The 14,052-nt window shown below is 43.4% G+C and overlaps 1 protein-coding gene across 2 annotated transcripts in view; it reads right to left on the minus strand.

The window, feature by feature from the left end:
- Positions 1 to 2,601, minus strand: part of TNRC6C (trinucleotide repeat containing adaptor 6C) — a 314,076-nt gene extending 311,475 nt beyond the window's left edge. The window contains exon 1 of one of the 2 annotated variants that reach the window (XM_043527807.1): positions 2,568 to 2,601. The gene's annotated coding sequence lies outside the window, so the exon portion shown is untranslated. The remainder of the gene's footprint in view (positions 1 to 2,567) is intronic. The other variant, XM_043527809.1, reaches the window with a different exon arrangement.
- Positions 2,602 to 14,052: the final 11,451 nt, after the last annotated feature.

The following is a 14,052-nucleotide window of genomic DNA, read 5'->3' on the forward strand; positions in this document are numbered from 1 at the left end:
GTGCCTTTACCAAACTATACGGAATACCACTGAAGCAGGGATTTTTAGTTTTTTACATGCTTATTTTTCCTCTTTCTCAGATTCTCAGCCCAGAGACCTTCCCTCGGTCATGCCTCATGTAACAAAAGCTACACGCTCTCACAGCACCTTCTTTTCTGGCGTGGCAGGGTGGAAAGCCCAGGCACAGAAAGTTATGCTGCATCAGACGCAGGCCATACGCATTTGCACAGTACCGGAGATTCTGTCTGCACAGAACTAGAGTGAGGTGGGTTTGCAACTGGTCTAGGGAGCAAAGGTACAAGGTTGAACCAGGGTGAGAGCTTTGGGTTTTGATTCGACATGGTCATCTTGGGAACTTTACCTGAGATATTTAGGCCCCGAATGGAGATCTCGCAAGATTTCTAATATCCTGAATGCATCCCAGCAGTGACCAGAAAATAGGGCCCTTTAGGTCTGGGTCATGACCTAGGATCAATGCCCTAGGAGACTGGAATGTCATTTGAATAGTTTTGAATTCAAGGTGCCAATTTCAGCCCAAATCGAGATAAAACAACAGCTATAAAAGTGGGCAGAGAGACCTTGCAGCTGCACTGTGATAAGGGACGTAAAGGGCTGTGTTAGCTGAAATGCTTCTCTACAGGAATTAGCTTCTTGCTCTTATTCACATTTAAAATGTAATGCATTTCCTGCCTGGAGGTAGAAGGGCAGCCTGGAGGACCCCCTCTTTTGCCTCTCCCAAGCTGAGATGCTGACTGTGGTTAACCATCTCTTTCAAATGAAAAGGTTTGCTTTTCCACTCACTCCACCACAGTTGCTTCTGCGCTCAGAGCCAAGGATATTTTGACACTTAAATGACAGCAACAGAGAGCCTCTTTGAAGGAGAAAACAAACTGAGAAACAGAACCAAGAAGAAAAGGAGTACTTGTGGCACCTTAGAGACTAACCAATTTATTTGAGCATGAGCTTTCGTGAGCTACAGCTGTAGCTCACGAAAGCTCATGCTCAAATAAACTGGTTAGTCTCTAAGGTGCCACAAGTACTCCTTTTCTTTTTGCGAATACAGACTAACACGGCTGTTACTCTAGAACCAAGAAGCCCTCTCTACAGAACTTCATACTCCTCCCTACTGGTAATTCCACTGGACTCCACTGGAATCTGACAACAAATCTTGCTTGGTTTCTGCTGGTTTGTATAGGTATTTATTTAGATTTAAGGTGGATTTTCTAAAGCACGCAATGTTGGCCTAGTTCTGTTTCCATTGAAGTCAATGGAAGTTTTACCTTTGACTTCAATGGGAGCAGAATGAGGTCACCATGGAGCGCTTCTGAAAATTCCCCCTTTATACTGCACCTTTCTAAACTTTAAGCATGTCCACAATAAAATAAATGCACATGATGACAAGTAGCCTCAGGAACCAGTAGAACAATAGGCTTATTGCTCCATTTCATAACCTAGTTGTCAAGTAGGGCAGGAAAGGGTGTGACAGGATTGTATTACAAAGCAGAGCAGATCCAGCACTTGCACTACAATTTAATGACACATAAAAGTCAGCGTGTTCCAAAGTTTAGTTAAGCAGCCATAAGTTTTGATGCTAATGCAGAGCTTATCTGAGCTATTCAAATGTCATGAGTCTGTAAATACAGGCTGTGCATCTTGTAATTACAGGCTCCTACTCGGGATTTTGGCACTTCTACTCCTAGCCCAACCTCAGAAGCGCAGAAGGATGTGAAAATGAAAAACAGTAAAACATAAATATTAACCTAACTTTTTTGAACCTCAGAAAAAGGTTTGATTTCCATTTCTGGCAAAAGTTCTCGCACTTGAAGTGCTGCCCTGTGCAGCGTATTTGTCTAAGATTAAAAGCATTCTGTGGCAGTGACTATATCTTGTAAAAATTCTGAAAAGCACTGTCTACGGTACAATTATGGAGCCATAAAAAGAATAAGATTTTTGAGTCAACTCCTATTATAAGCAAACAGGTGGCTCTTTTTGCCCATTTCTACTGCAAACCAGCTGACACTCAGCTATCCCTGGCAGTGTGTACTAAAAGGATACTGTCCAGTTAAAATCTATTGGCTAGTTTTTCAGATGTTCTTGATAGAAGCTTCCAGGCGCTGAGCACTTTTGCACATCTGGCCACTTCATATATGTGCCTAAATGGAAGCAGCTCTTTGGAAAACCTCACCCCCAATATTTATCAAAAAATATCCTTGCCTATATTGTAAATATTATTAGTATTTGTATTACTGTAGGGCCTAAGGCTCTTCGGTAATTAGAGGGGAAATAATTATCACCTTTAGCCATTGCCTATCAATTTTACTGTCAGGATCTTTCACACTTCCACAGTGTTGCAGTGTCTGAGTAGCACTGCGATGTTTATCTGTTGCAGAATAAGACGCTAGATTTGGGGCCAAATTTGACCTGACCTCTCCTTCCCTCCCCCCTGTACATTCTATTTTGCTTTGTGCCATAATTGTTTCCTGAAAGCTGCGTACATATACATTCATTTACATCATTTTACTTCTGTTGAGAAAAAAATCTCCTTCCCCTAATAGAAGAAAACCAACCTTGTCTCCAGCCAGTCAGAACTTGTCAGCAGCCTCAGTGCTACAGGGTACGACGAGCCAGATGACACTGAGCACAACAAGGGATTGGCTGGCGAGAAGGGAATGATGTTTGCATCCTATTTTTAGTACAGCCTGCAGCAGGCTCTTGTGATCACAGAGCTGGGTCTGCAGGAACAATGTGCGATGGATGATCATTCTCAATGACATTAAATCCCACTCTGAACTCCCATGTTACTGAATTAAATAGCAACCCCAGGAAAGAAACGCCTTATTCACTGCACTGGTCTCTCTCTAAATCTTTGCAGTCGAGTATAGGGGAGGCAGGATGTGCAGGGTGGCTTGAGAATCTGGTTCCCCTCAATTTCTTCACCCCCCTCTCCATGTTTCTTTGTAAATAAAGGAAGCTGCAACTCACACAAAGTCATGACAAGAATCCTCCCTGCAATCTCCATACGGGCCATCCTTATTAACTAACGTACTTTTCCCCTAAGACCAGCCTGGTTATAGCTTCAAAGCTGTGCAAAGATTAGACAGCAGCAACTCACAGAGATGTTCCTGGGGTCTGCCAACAGGCCAGATATGAAATAGTTGCTGGGTAAATGTCTCCCACATGCACCAAAGCTACGTGGGGCCCAATTCTCTCCACTCAGACAGGACACAAGCAAAATTTCCATTAACTTCCATGGAGGCCATTTGTGTCATCTGGGGTGGCGGTTGAGGCAGGATCATAATTCGCAGCTGCCAGCTGTCTTTTGTTGATATTTATAAGTGAAGCTACCTAGGGAAAGGTGCTGGCTGGATGGGCCTGGAGACCAACACCTATTTAGCCACAGAAATGGCACAACACAAGGAGCAGCACTGCCCATGTCACCCCAAACTCAAACTGAATCTGAGCAGGTTTTTTGCTTTTTTTAATCCCTGAGGTTAGAAAAGGTTCATTTATTTCTTGGATCATTTTTGTTTTGTTTTTCTCCATTTTCACCATGCACCTCTGAGCTTCCTTTTTTCAGCTGGGAAGGAAGCAGAAGCTATAGCTATTATCAAAAACACCATTCATCAATATTTATACATATCCTAACACATGTTCTCCAAATTATCCCAATAAACAATTCAGCTTAAGCTGCTAAGCAGCCAAGCTTCTACTACAATGCTGGAATGACATGAAACTTGCTGTTTCTCGTTGTAACCTCAGCCTAGGCTCAACGAAAGCTCCCCAAGGCACACAAACCTAGGCATATTGGAGCTTATTGAAAAACAATTCATAGTTTTTCACTAAAATCACGTGAGTTTTGCTGTTTTACAGAATTCTGATGCTAAACCAGGAGAAAGTCAATGGCCTGATGGAAGTTCTACATTGTGGTAATTGGGCATTTCAGAAACGAAGCTTGCGGGATGATTGAAACCAAAGGAAAGAGTTGCATGAACCTTTGTAAACAAATCTGTCAAGCTTCACAAACTGCAACCCTCATGTCTATATAAAGGAATGTCCTGTTTTAGTTATAGGCAATAAAGTCTCTGATCTCACGGGGATGTAAATCAGGAGAAATTACAATAAAATCAATGGAGCTCAGAAGCAAGAGCAATGGGTCTGCTTCTCCACTGCCTTGCACCTTGTGTTGTCATGCATACCTGTGCAAGGTAAGAGCAAAATATAAAATCCTCCACTGGTGATGGCATTTTGCACTTCCTTTCCAGAAGTGTAAATGACTATCGGGGTTGCAAAGCAGCAGAGAATCAGGCCGACTGTGTCTCATTCCGTAGGACAGTAGTTTTACTGGGCCAGACTCTGATCTCATTTACCCTGGTTTAAAGCCCAAGTAACTCCTTCACTTTCTTTAATTTGTGCTGACTCAAAGAGTGGGCTGTTGCTCCCCTTCTCTCTGTTCATACACTAGCCAGGACATTAAGAAGAGAAGCTTAGAATTTAAATAATAAACACTACTGTGAAAATCTTCTTAAAATATTTCAAGGATTATTTCACTGTGCAGTTGCACTCTTGCGGCTTAGTGGCAGTTATACTTCCGGAGGGTTTGTCTGTAATGCTAATGCACATGGCTCTGCAGTTTTCAGAACATACCCGGAGATGCATTGCTGAGGGAACAGAAGAGTTCTATTCTCTTCCTGATGCACGGAGGTGAACCCATCTGAATTTAGCCCACTACGAGTGTGCTTCAGTGGGAGATGTACCTGCTTGCCCCTGGGCTGAGTTTGAACCAGGAGGTCTCAATCATCCCAGAATATCACAGCAGTGTAAGCTACACTTGTTTTGTACACCCTCATATGCACAAATGCACAAATCAGTGCAACCAAAAATATTTTATCATTTACACCCATTTTACACTTGGCATGTAACCGTCGCTATGTTCATCACCACTCATATTAGACCCACTGTCTTTAGGATTCACCCATCCATTTGTTAAGGCTCTTCCAGCTCAGTGAAAAATCCGTAAGATTCTTTGTTTATTTTTGTCAAATGATTATTTCTCATAATCCCATTTACTTGTTCTGATAATGCAGATACATAGGCATTCGGCCAGCTTTCAGTCTCATTCACACTGGTATAAATCTGGAGTAACTCTGCTCAAGTCAATGGAGTTACTCCACATTTACACTGGCATAAACGAAGAAAAGTTTGGCTGATTGAGAATGAACTATTCAACATCTAGGCCTTGGTCACTAAAATATCATGGTGATGATTGCAGTTGGAAACCCGATAGAGATGAATCTACCTATTTATTGTAATAAATGGATATAGACAGAGAGAAGGATGTAAAGACAGATACTCCAATAGAATACGAGTCAGAGATGTTGTTTCAATGCAAACACAGGGTGTCTAAAGTTTAAATAAAATAAGCTTATCTAGGGACCTAATAGATTCTCTTGGCACTTGCAGTCTTTAAGTCAAAACTGGATGTCTTCATAAAAAATAAGCTGGAACTCAAACAGAAGTTATGGGCTTGGTGCAGAAGTTATGAGGTGATGTTCTCTGGCCTGTAGTATATAGGAGGTCAGACTAGATAATTCTAATGGTCCCACCTGGCCTTAAAAATCTATGAAAATGGGGATGTGATGTTTCACTCCATATTGTTTATGAAATATGCTTATGAATATGACATAATTGAGATGTACTTTATGTGAAATACCATTGGAAAGGCTATAATTTACTGCAGTGATCCTCAACCTTTCTTGGTAACGGTAACGCTTCTCGGCGGCGTTTCAGCGGCGGTGTGTCCTGCGGGCGCACAAAAATGCTCCGGCGGGCAGCACGTTGGGGACCCCTGATTTACTGATTGTGATTCTCCAGTGTGTATGCCTGTATTATTTCTGTATCTGAAGTTAGGAATGTTGACTATATATCCGACGAAGTGGGCTGTAGCTCACGAAAGCTTATGCTCAAATAAATTGGTTACTCTCTAAGGTGCCACAAGTCCTCCTGTTCTTTTTGCGGATACAGACTGACACGGCTCCTACTCTGAAACCTGACTATATATCTGTATTTCAATTATGCTACTTTGGGTGACATCCACTAACACTTCAGGTTAGCCAGAAAAGCCAGAAAGGGTGGATGGCCCATCAGTGAGGACAAGGGACTGTGAAAAGGCTTGGCCTTCATGCCATACTGCCACTGACTCATGGATGCCGTGATACTACAAAGTCAGGTGGTCTTGTCACTGGCGCAGTCGGGTGGAGAAAACAGCGGGAGCAGAGATAAAAAAAAAAGGTGCCACCCGCTAGTACTTACCCGGCGGCGCTCCGGGTCTTCAGCGGCACTTCGGCGTCGGGTCCTTCACTCGCCCCGGTCTTCGGCGGCACTGAAGGACTCCCCACCCAGCCACTGCAATGCCGCCGAAGACCAGAGCAAGTGAAGGACCCGACGCCGAAGTGCCGCTGAAGAGCCGGAGCGCCGCCTGACCCGTCGCCAAAGATCCGGAGCGCCGCCGGGTGAGTAAAAATTAAAAAGGCGCCAAAGAATTAAAAAGGCCCCACTTCTGCTCGGTGGGAGAGCGGCTGCTGCCCCGCTCCCCACCCTAGCTACGCTACCGGGTCTTGTCCCCCGATACTAAACATTACCTGGGACTTCCCGTAACTTTCCACTGGAAGGGACCAGGTGGGGGGGCAAGTTTGGGAAACAAAGGATTCCCACCGTATGTAAATGCTATTTAAGGTCAGGGAGGAAGGCAAATGAGACTCCTCCTCTCCATGGCCTGTCTGCCTAAGAAGAAAGATTGCTAACACCACCTGAAGGGAAGACGGAGGGGGAAGAAGGGGAGAGTCCAGACTGAGACAGGGGTCCAGTCTGAAAAGGAATATAACTGGAACTCTGAACCACGGAAACTTTGCAACCTGTCTAAAATAACATTTAGGGTAAGAAATTACATTTTGTAACCTGTTTCTTAAGTATATTGAGCTTAGCTTGCATACTTTGTTTTATTTGCTCAGTAATCTGCTTTGTTGTGTGTGTTATCTCTTATATTCACTTAAAATTCACCTTTTGTAGTTAATACATTTATTTCTTGATTATAATATAACCCAGTTTATGTAATTTCTCACTGGGGGGGGAGGGCGCAAGAAGTTGTGCATATCTCTCTCCACACAGAGGGAGGGGGCGAATTTCATAAAACCTTTGGGTTTGTACCCCTTAAAAGAAGTGGGCACCAGACTGTTGGAGCAAGCCCCTAAGGCTGAATCTTTCCAGAGAAGATCTCTGTCTTTCTGTGCAGCTGGGTGTGGCCCTGCCTGTGTGCTTGGCTGGAAGAGGCTTATGCGCCTAACCCAGTATGGCCAGATAAAGGGGACCCAGACTGGCAGAATAGGCTGACTCAGTTAAACCCCAGGACATCAGCTGATACCCCAAAGGGCCCAAGCCCATCACAGGGGGAATAGAGAATGCTGAGCATTTGTTTTGATGGACTGACAGCTCAAGATGATAACACAGGGTGCAAGTTGCACTGTGTGAAATACTGAAGATGCAAATCCTGCCGAATCAGTTGCAATGGAGGCTTTAGACTGGGATTATCAAAGGAGTCTAATGGAGTTAGATGCTCGTGTCCCATTACATTTCAGTGGGACTTTGGTCCTTAGCTCCCATTAAAAACCCTAGCTGTAAATACCAAAGCACCAAGGAGGGGCAGAGGGACTCTTACCTTTAGAGTGGTCCAAGCCGGAATGCCAATGAAAGTAATAGGATGAAATTAAGAAGAGGATGATTTCGGTTGGATGGTGGTGAGATCTGTAGAATGGCCTTCCTGGGGAAGTGAGGAAACTCCACAAGTCAAGTCATCTCAAACTAGACTAGATAAAGCATGGGAGAATATAGTGAAAGGAACGATCCTACAATCCTGTCCTAGCTAGGGAGAGGCAGGCTGCCCTAATAGCCTTTTTACATCTAACCTGTCACTAGGCAGCACTATGAAATGCAATGCTAAATGGAAATGGGGTCAAGCCTGCAAACATGCATCAGGCTCTGGAGACCTTCAGCACAAAAATAACATTTCTTTTTTAAGTACTCATCCCCCTCCATTATTTCCCCTGTGAAATCCTCACAGCACATTCAGGTTTGTCACAGTTCTATGACGTCACTGATCATCAGAATTTCCACGCGACCCCTGGAATCAGTGTGGTCACAGAACAATCCATTCGAGGCTACTTATGCAAACCAGGAGGCGTCACAGGATTTCACAGCAGGAGGGCAAACTCATTTTGTAAAAGATATTTGTATAGAGCCATAGGTTTGCACAGCGCTTTACAGGTATAAAACATGAGATACCTACCCTAAAGGGATTATAATCTAACAACATATACCACGTAAATTAAAACATACAAGGATGCTGTGCTGAATGCCCTTCAATGCCTAATTCGGGGGGTGGGGGCTGCATTCAAGCCATATTACGAGGCAGAACTCAATTTTAATTTTTAATTTGCAGTTTGCCTTTAAACAGCCAACGCTCCCCAACTTCAAGTGAGGGAGAAATGTATCACCATTATATTGGGGGGGAGGGAGTGTTCTCACAGTGGTTCATTGATCAATGGTTATTTATTATCTGTTACACAAGGGAAGTGTGTTCAGCAACAGCATTCTTTTACTGGATTACTTGTTGCTATATGATTCCTGGGTTCTGTATTTTTAGCAACACTGTTATATTCTCACCCACTGCATGGAGCTGGGGAGGGTGGAATGGAAGAGGCATTCACACAATTAATGTAAAGAGAGTAATTAATTTGAAAACAATGCCCAGGAGGTGGGAGGGTTAGGGTTTTTTTTTTTTAAGGGTTTTTTTTTTTTTTTTTAAAGAAATTAAAGTCACACCAAAGCTCCCGTGTCCCTCAGGACTGAGCGTTACACTGACTGCACTCGTTATGTTCACATTTTAATAGTCATTCAAGCACATTTCTCATGCTCTGTTATTTTACCACTTCCTCACCCTTGTATAATAGATACAGTCATTGCCACTAAAAAACCAACATTTACCCACAGAGGTATGTAAAATACCGTGGCGTAAGCTGATGGGTGGTTTCACCATTAGGGAATAGAAATAAAGCTCCAAGCCGCAGTCCTTTCCTCAGGGCTTGTTCATTAACCACCAATAAACAAAACAAAATAAAATAAAATAAAAACAAAAACAAAAAACATCACAAAACCCAGAAGCAAATTAGATGAAAAACACTGGGAATGATTCCCCAGAGGCTTTGCCCAGCCAGCCAGGCTTCCTTTCCCCTTAACTCATCTTCCCCTTCCTTTTATATGCTGCTCCCAGCAGCCATGAGACTAGTCAAGACCTATGAACTCTTGAGGCTGCCTTGCATTCACCTTGACACACACGGTTATTTCTTGTTCTAAACCCAGGAAACATCCAACTGTAACCATTATGGGTAACAGAGTAACAGCCGTGTTAGTCTGTATTCGCAAAAAGAAAAGGAGTACTTGTGGCACCTTAGAGACTAACCAATTTATTTGAGCATAAGCTTTCGTGATATTTTTTCATGCTTTGTGTGTATAAAAAGATCTTCTACACTTTCCACAGTATGCATCCGATGAAGTGAGCTGTAGCTCACGAAAGCTTATGCTCAAATAAACTGGTTAGTCTCTAAGGTGCCACAAGTACTCCTTTTCTTTTTGCATTATGGGTAAGTAAATAATGAGGTTGTAATGGCAACTCACACTTTGTCCCAGATAGGGGTCTGAGATCAGCAAGGGGGCCAGGACCTGGCTCAGGCCATTGGAATCTGATGTTCACAAGAATGAAGTATTAATTGGAGCCAAGCAATGTAGGGAAGCATTGTGCAGGCATCTAGACTGCACCTTCCCTTCTTTACTGACAATGAGCCTCATTCCTGGCCTGTATTGCCCTCTGCTATTCCACTCTTAAATAACCCAAGCACAGCCCTTGTGCTTCTCGAGCAGTCATAACAAACAGTGCACACAAAGTGCAAAAGCCTTGCACCTCTGTAGATCTGACTCAGGTCACAAGTGACAGTGAGTTGAGTGGCCCACCTCACAAAGGCACTGGGCCCACTCTGGCTTACTTCTCAGGGTGAATTCAACACTTGGGCTCAGGATTATCACAAAAGTATTTTATTGACTTCAGACACCTACTAAGCTAACCCCTTTGGATTTCTAGAACTGAGCAAATCAGCATTTCAGTTCATGAAGCCTCATGAACAGCCCTGAGTTTCACCTGGCAGCTGCAGAATCTTCTGAAAGGCAGGTCCAGCCCCAAGTCCTGATAATTAAAATTATTGTCTAGTCTTAGGAAGGGAGGAACCTGGGGTCCTATTGATTTTGTGTGAGTGTGAGAAAGAGCACAAGCAATAGAAAGGGGACTGTAAGCCGGGTTGATGCATTAATGAAAAGGAATTAGACTTCTGGACAGGCTCTAAGGGCAACCTCACAAAGACCAGAGGTTCAGCTAAGCCATCAGAGGTCACATGAGCCTCCAAATCATTTGAATCTTGCCCATCGCTAAGGGTATGCCTATACTGCAAGTGAAGGTGTGATTGTAGTATGGATAGGTACATCCAGGCTAGCTTTAATTTATCTAGCATGAGTAACAACAGTACTGTAGATATGGCAGGGACTTCAGTATGGGCTAGCAACCAGAGTACAAGCCCTCTGGGGGCCCTGGATATGTACTCTGGTTGCTTGCTCATGCAGAAGCCCAGGCTGTCACATCTACATTACTGTGGTTTCCCATGCTTAAAAGTAGCACGGATAGGCCTACTTGTGCACAGATTCCAAGGCCAGAAAGGTCCATTGTGATGATCTAGTCTGACCTCCTGTAGAACACAAGCCACAGAACTGCCCCAAAATAATTCCTAGCACAGATCTTTTAGAAAAACACCCAGTCTTGATTTTAAAATGGCCGGTGATGGAGAATCCACCACGACCCTGTGTAAATTGTTCCAATGGTTAATTACCCTCAGTGTTAAAAATTTACACCTTTTTTCTAGGCTGAATTTTCTAGCTTCAACTTTCTGCCATTGGATTGTATTATACCCTTCTCTGCTAGACTGAAGAGTCTATTATCAAATATTTGTTCCCCATGAAGGTACTTAAAAGGTTGTAATCAAGTCACCCTTTAACCTTTCCTTTGTTAAGCTTAATAGATTGAGCTCCTTGCGTCTATCACCATAAGGCATGTTCCTAATCCTTTAATCATTCTTGTGGCTCTTCTCTGAAGCTCTCCAATTTATTCACACCCTTCTTGAATTGTGGACACCAGAACTGGACACAATATTCCAGCAGCAGTTGCATCAATGCCAAATATAGAGATAAAATAACCTCTCTACTCCCGTTCAAGATTCCCCTGCTTATACTTCCCAGGATCTTATTAGCCCTTTTGGCTATAGCTGCACACTGGGGGCTCATGTTCAGCTGATGATCTACCAGGACCCCCAAATCTTTTTCAGAGTCATTGGTTCCCAGGATAGAGTCCCCGCACCTGTAAATGTGTTGTACGTTCTTTTTTCCTAGATGTATACACTTAACCTAAGGTCTCTCTAGTGCACATGTAATTTGATACCATTCTAAGGCCCTTTTACACTGCCAGAGGAGGTACAAAAGGGCTTTAGTGTAAATGAGCACATGTGGTTGGTGTTCAGGCATGGTTTGGATATGCATCCAGAAGACCAGACACTTAGGCATATCTGAACTGTGCACCTCTCTGGGTGTGCAAAACTGGGCAGGATCTCTCTCACAAGACTTTCCTTTCTGCTGGCAGATTCTACAGTTCCAGTTCTGGTGCCAGCCACAAACTAGAAAGGAACCCTCCCCTCAAAAGTTTGGATCAAGCTTAGTTCTAAAATCAGGTGAAGATGGAAGGATGAGTTTGTTACAAGTAATGCACAGAGCAACACTTACAGGTAAGGCTGCCTATGCATTTCTATTGTGAAATTTTACTTTTCTTGTTACAGTTTGTATTACAGCAGTGCCTAGATGCTGTACAAACATTTAGCAACTGTCCCTGCCACAAAGAGTTTACAATATAAATAGACTAGACAAACAAAGAATGGAAGGAGGCAAGAGATGAAGTGACTGGCCCAACGCCATAAGGAAGGTCAGTGGCTCAGCTGGGAATGGAACCCATGTCTCCTGACTCTTAGTTGTGTGCCCTATCCACTGGATCACACTGCCTCTCCAACCTATTTTCAGTTACTTGTAACTTCCTCAAATAAATTTCTTTTCCCCTGAAAGTTTCATGAAAAAATGGTTGAGCATTTTCAAGCATGGAACAAGTGAAATAATGTAGTTTTCCTGATAAGAAGATAATTTTGCAACCTTTTCTTTGAATAACTCTAGTGCCTTTGGAGAAGGTGACGGGAATTTGAAATTTGGCAGACACATAATCCCTAGGTTGCAGATGTACCTTACAATGGTCCAGTCAAAATCAGATTTGATATTGTTTAAAGATGTACTTTGTGAATGTGCACCAGATTATGTTAAATAATAAAATTAGGATCTTTGAAAATTCCACTAGCAATGCATATGAGTGTTTATATAAACTAAGAGAAAATGTCCATACAGTGAACATATAGTGTCTCAGGACTGTGCTGGACATGCAGATGAAAGCATAACAAGAGTGGAATTTCTGTTTGCACACATAGCAGGTTGTGGAATATGATCTGCGAAGGGGTGTATGGAGGCAGGCAGTGTTCAAAGGAGTCCAGCCTCCTTCAGTATGATATTTGAAGGGGAGGAATAAATGATTACGGACTTGTGGTTAAGGTACTAGATAGGGACACAGGAACCTTGGTTCAGTCCCAAGCGCTGCCACAGATTTCCTGCGTGACCTTGGGCAAGTCACTTAATCTTTCTGTGCCCCATTTTCTCATCTGTAAAATGAGGCTATTGATACTGCTTTATCTATGAAGATAAATTCACTGAGGCCTGTGAGGCACTCAGATATCATGGGGCATGGGGGCATATAAGTACCTAGACAGACATGGAGGGAGCAGCTCAAAACATTTATGAAGAAGGAAGCAAAGCTGGGAAGAAGTCTTGCTTTCTTTTATATGATACAGAAAGGTGTGTCTCAAATGAAGCAATGGTTACTTTTGCATTGATTGCACACATTGCCTAGCAAATAGCTGAATGTGGTGACTGTGGTGGAATTGGAGCTGTTCTGTAATAATTTATGAATACTCTATGTTGCCAGGTTATTGGGATATTTACTATATGACTATACTGGTTTTCATTTAATAGGGGTCTGTAAGAAAAAACAAGCAGGAATGAATGACTCAAGATAAGCCACCTCTCTGCAAATGCCTGAGGGCTCTTAAGAGACATTGGATGCAAAACAATCTGTTCAAACCTTATATTTAACAGTGAGTGACACTTTGAATTAGTTTTCCATACCTGAAGAAGAGCTCAAAAGCTTGTCTCTCTCACTGTGACAGGGCTCACTCACCTCCTGTGAGCACCTCCTGTTGGCTGGGTGCAAACCTGTACACCCTTTCTCTCTGCTCATGGTGCCCCGTCGGCTGTTGCCCTCATCAGGCGGAGCTTCAGTGGCTCAGCCCTCCGGCTAAGTCACACAGTTAATACGCAGGAACGAACAAACCCTTTATAGGGTAACAAAGTTCAGTAAATGGTTGACCCTCTTCAGCATCTTCAGTCCTTGGCCTGTTTAAACTCCTAGTCCCTTTCTTGTGCTTGTCTCCTTCTTGGGGCTTTGGCCACTGTTCCAGTGGGTGGGACCTAGGCCCACCTACTAATCCAGGCCCCAACCAAGGGACCCTATAGCCATGTACTGCCTTCCTTTAATGGTTACTGCTGCTTTCACTGGGTGGCTTCCCAACTGGTCCCATCACCTTCTTGGGTTCTCTGTCTGTTTCCTGCTTGACCAAGGTCTCTTCCAGGCCTTGTTGTCTGCCTAGTTTCTCAGTCTTTCAGTCATTCCGCCCCCTTCAGGTCCCAGCTAACAACTGACCTGCTCAGGCCCTGCAGCTCCTTCCAACTGAACCTGCTGGGCTCTGATTCAAGGCTTCC

Source organism: Chelonia mydas, chromosome 14 (assembly GCF_015237465.2).
Source record: "Chelonia mydas isolate rCheMyd1 chromosome 14, rCheMyd1.pri.v2, whole genome shotgun sequence".
Taxonomy (NCBI): Eukaryota; Metazoa; Chordata; order Testudines; family Cheloniidae; genus Chelonia; species Chelonia mydas.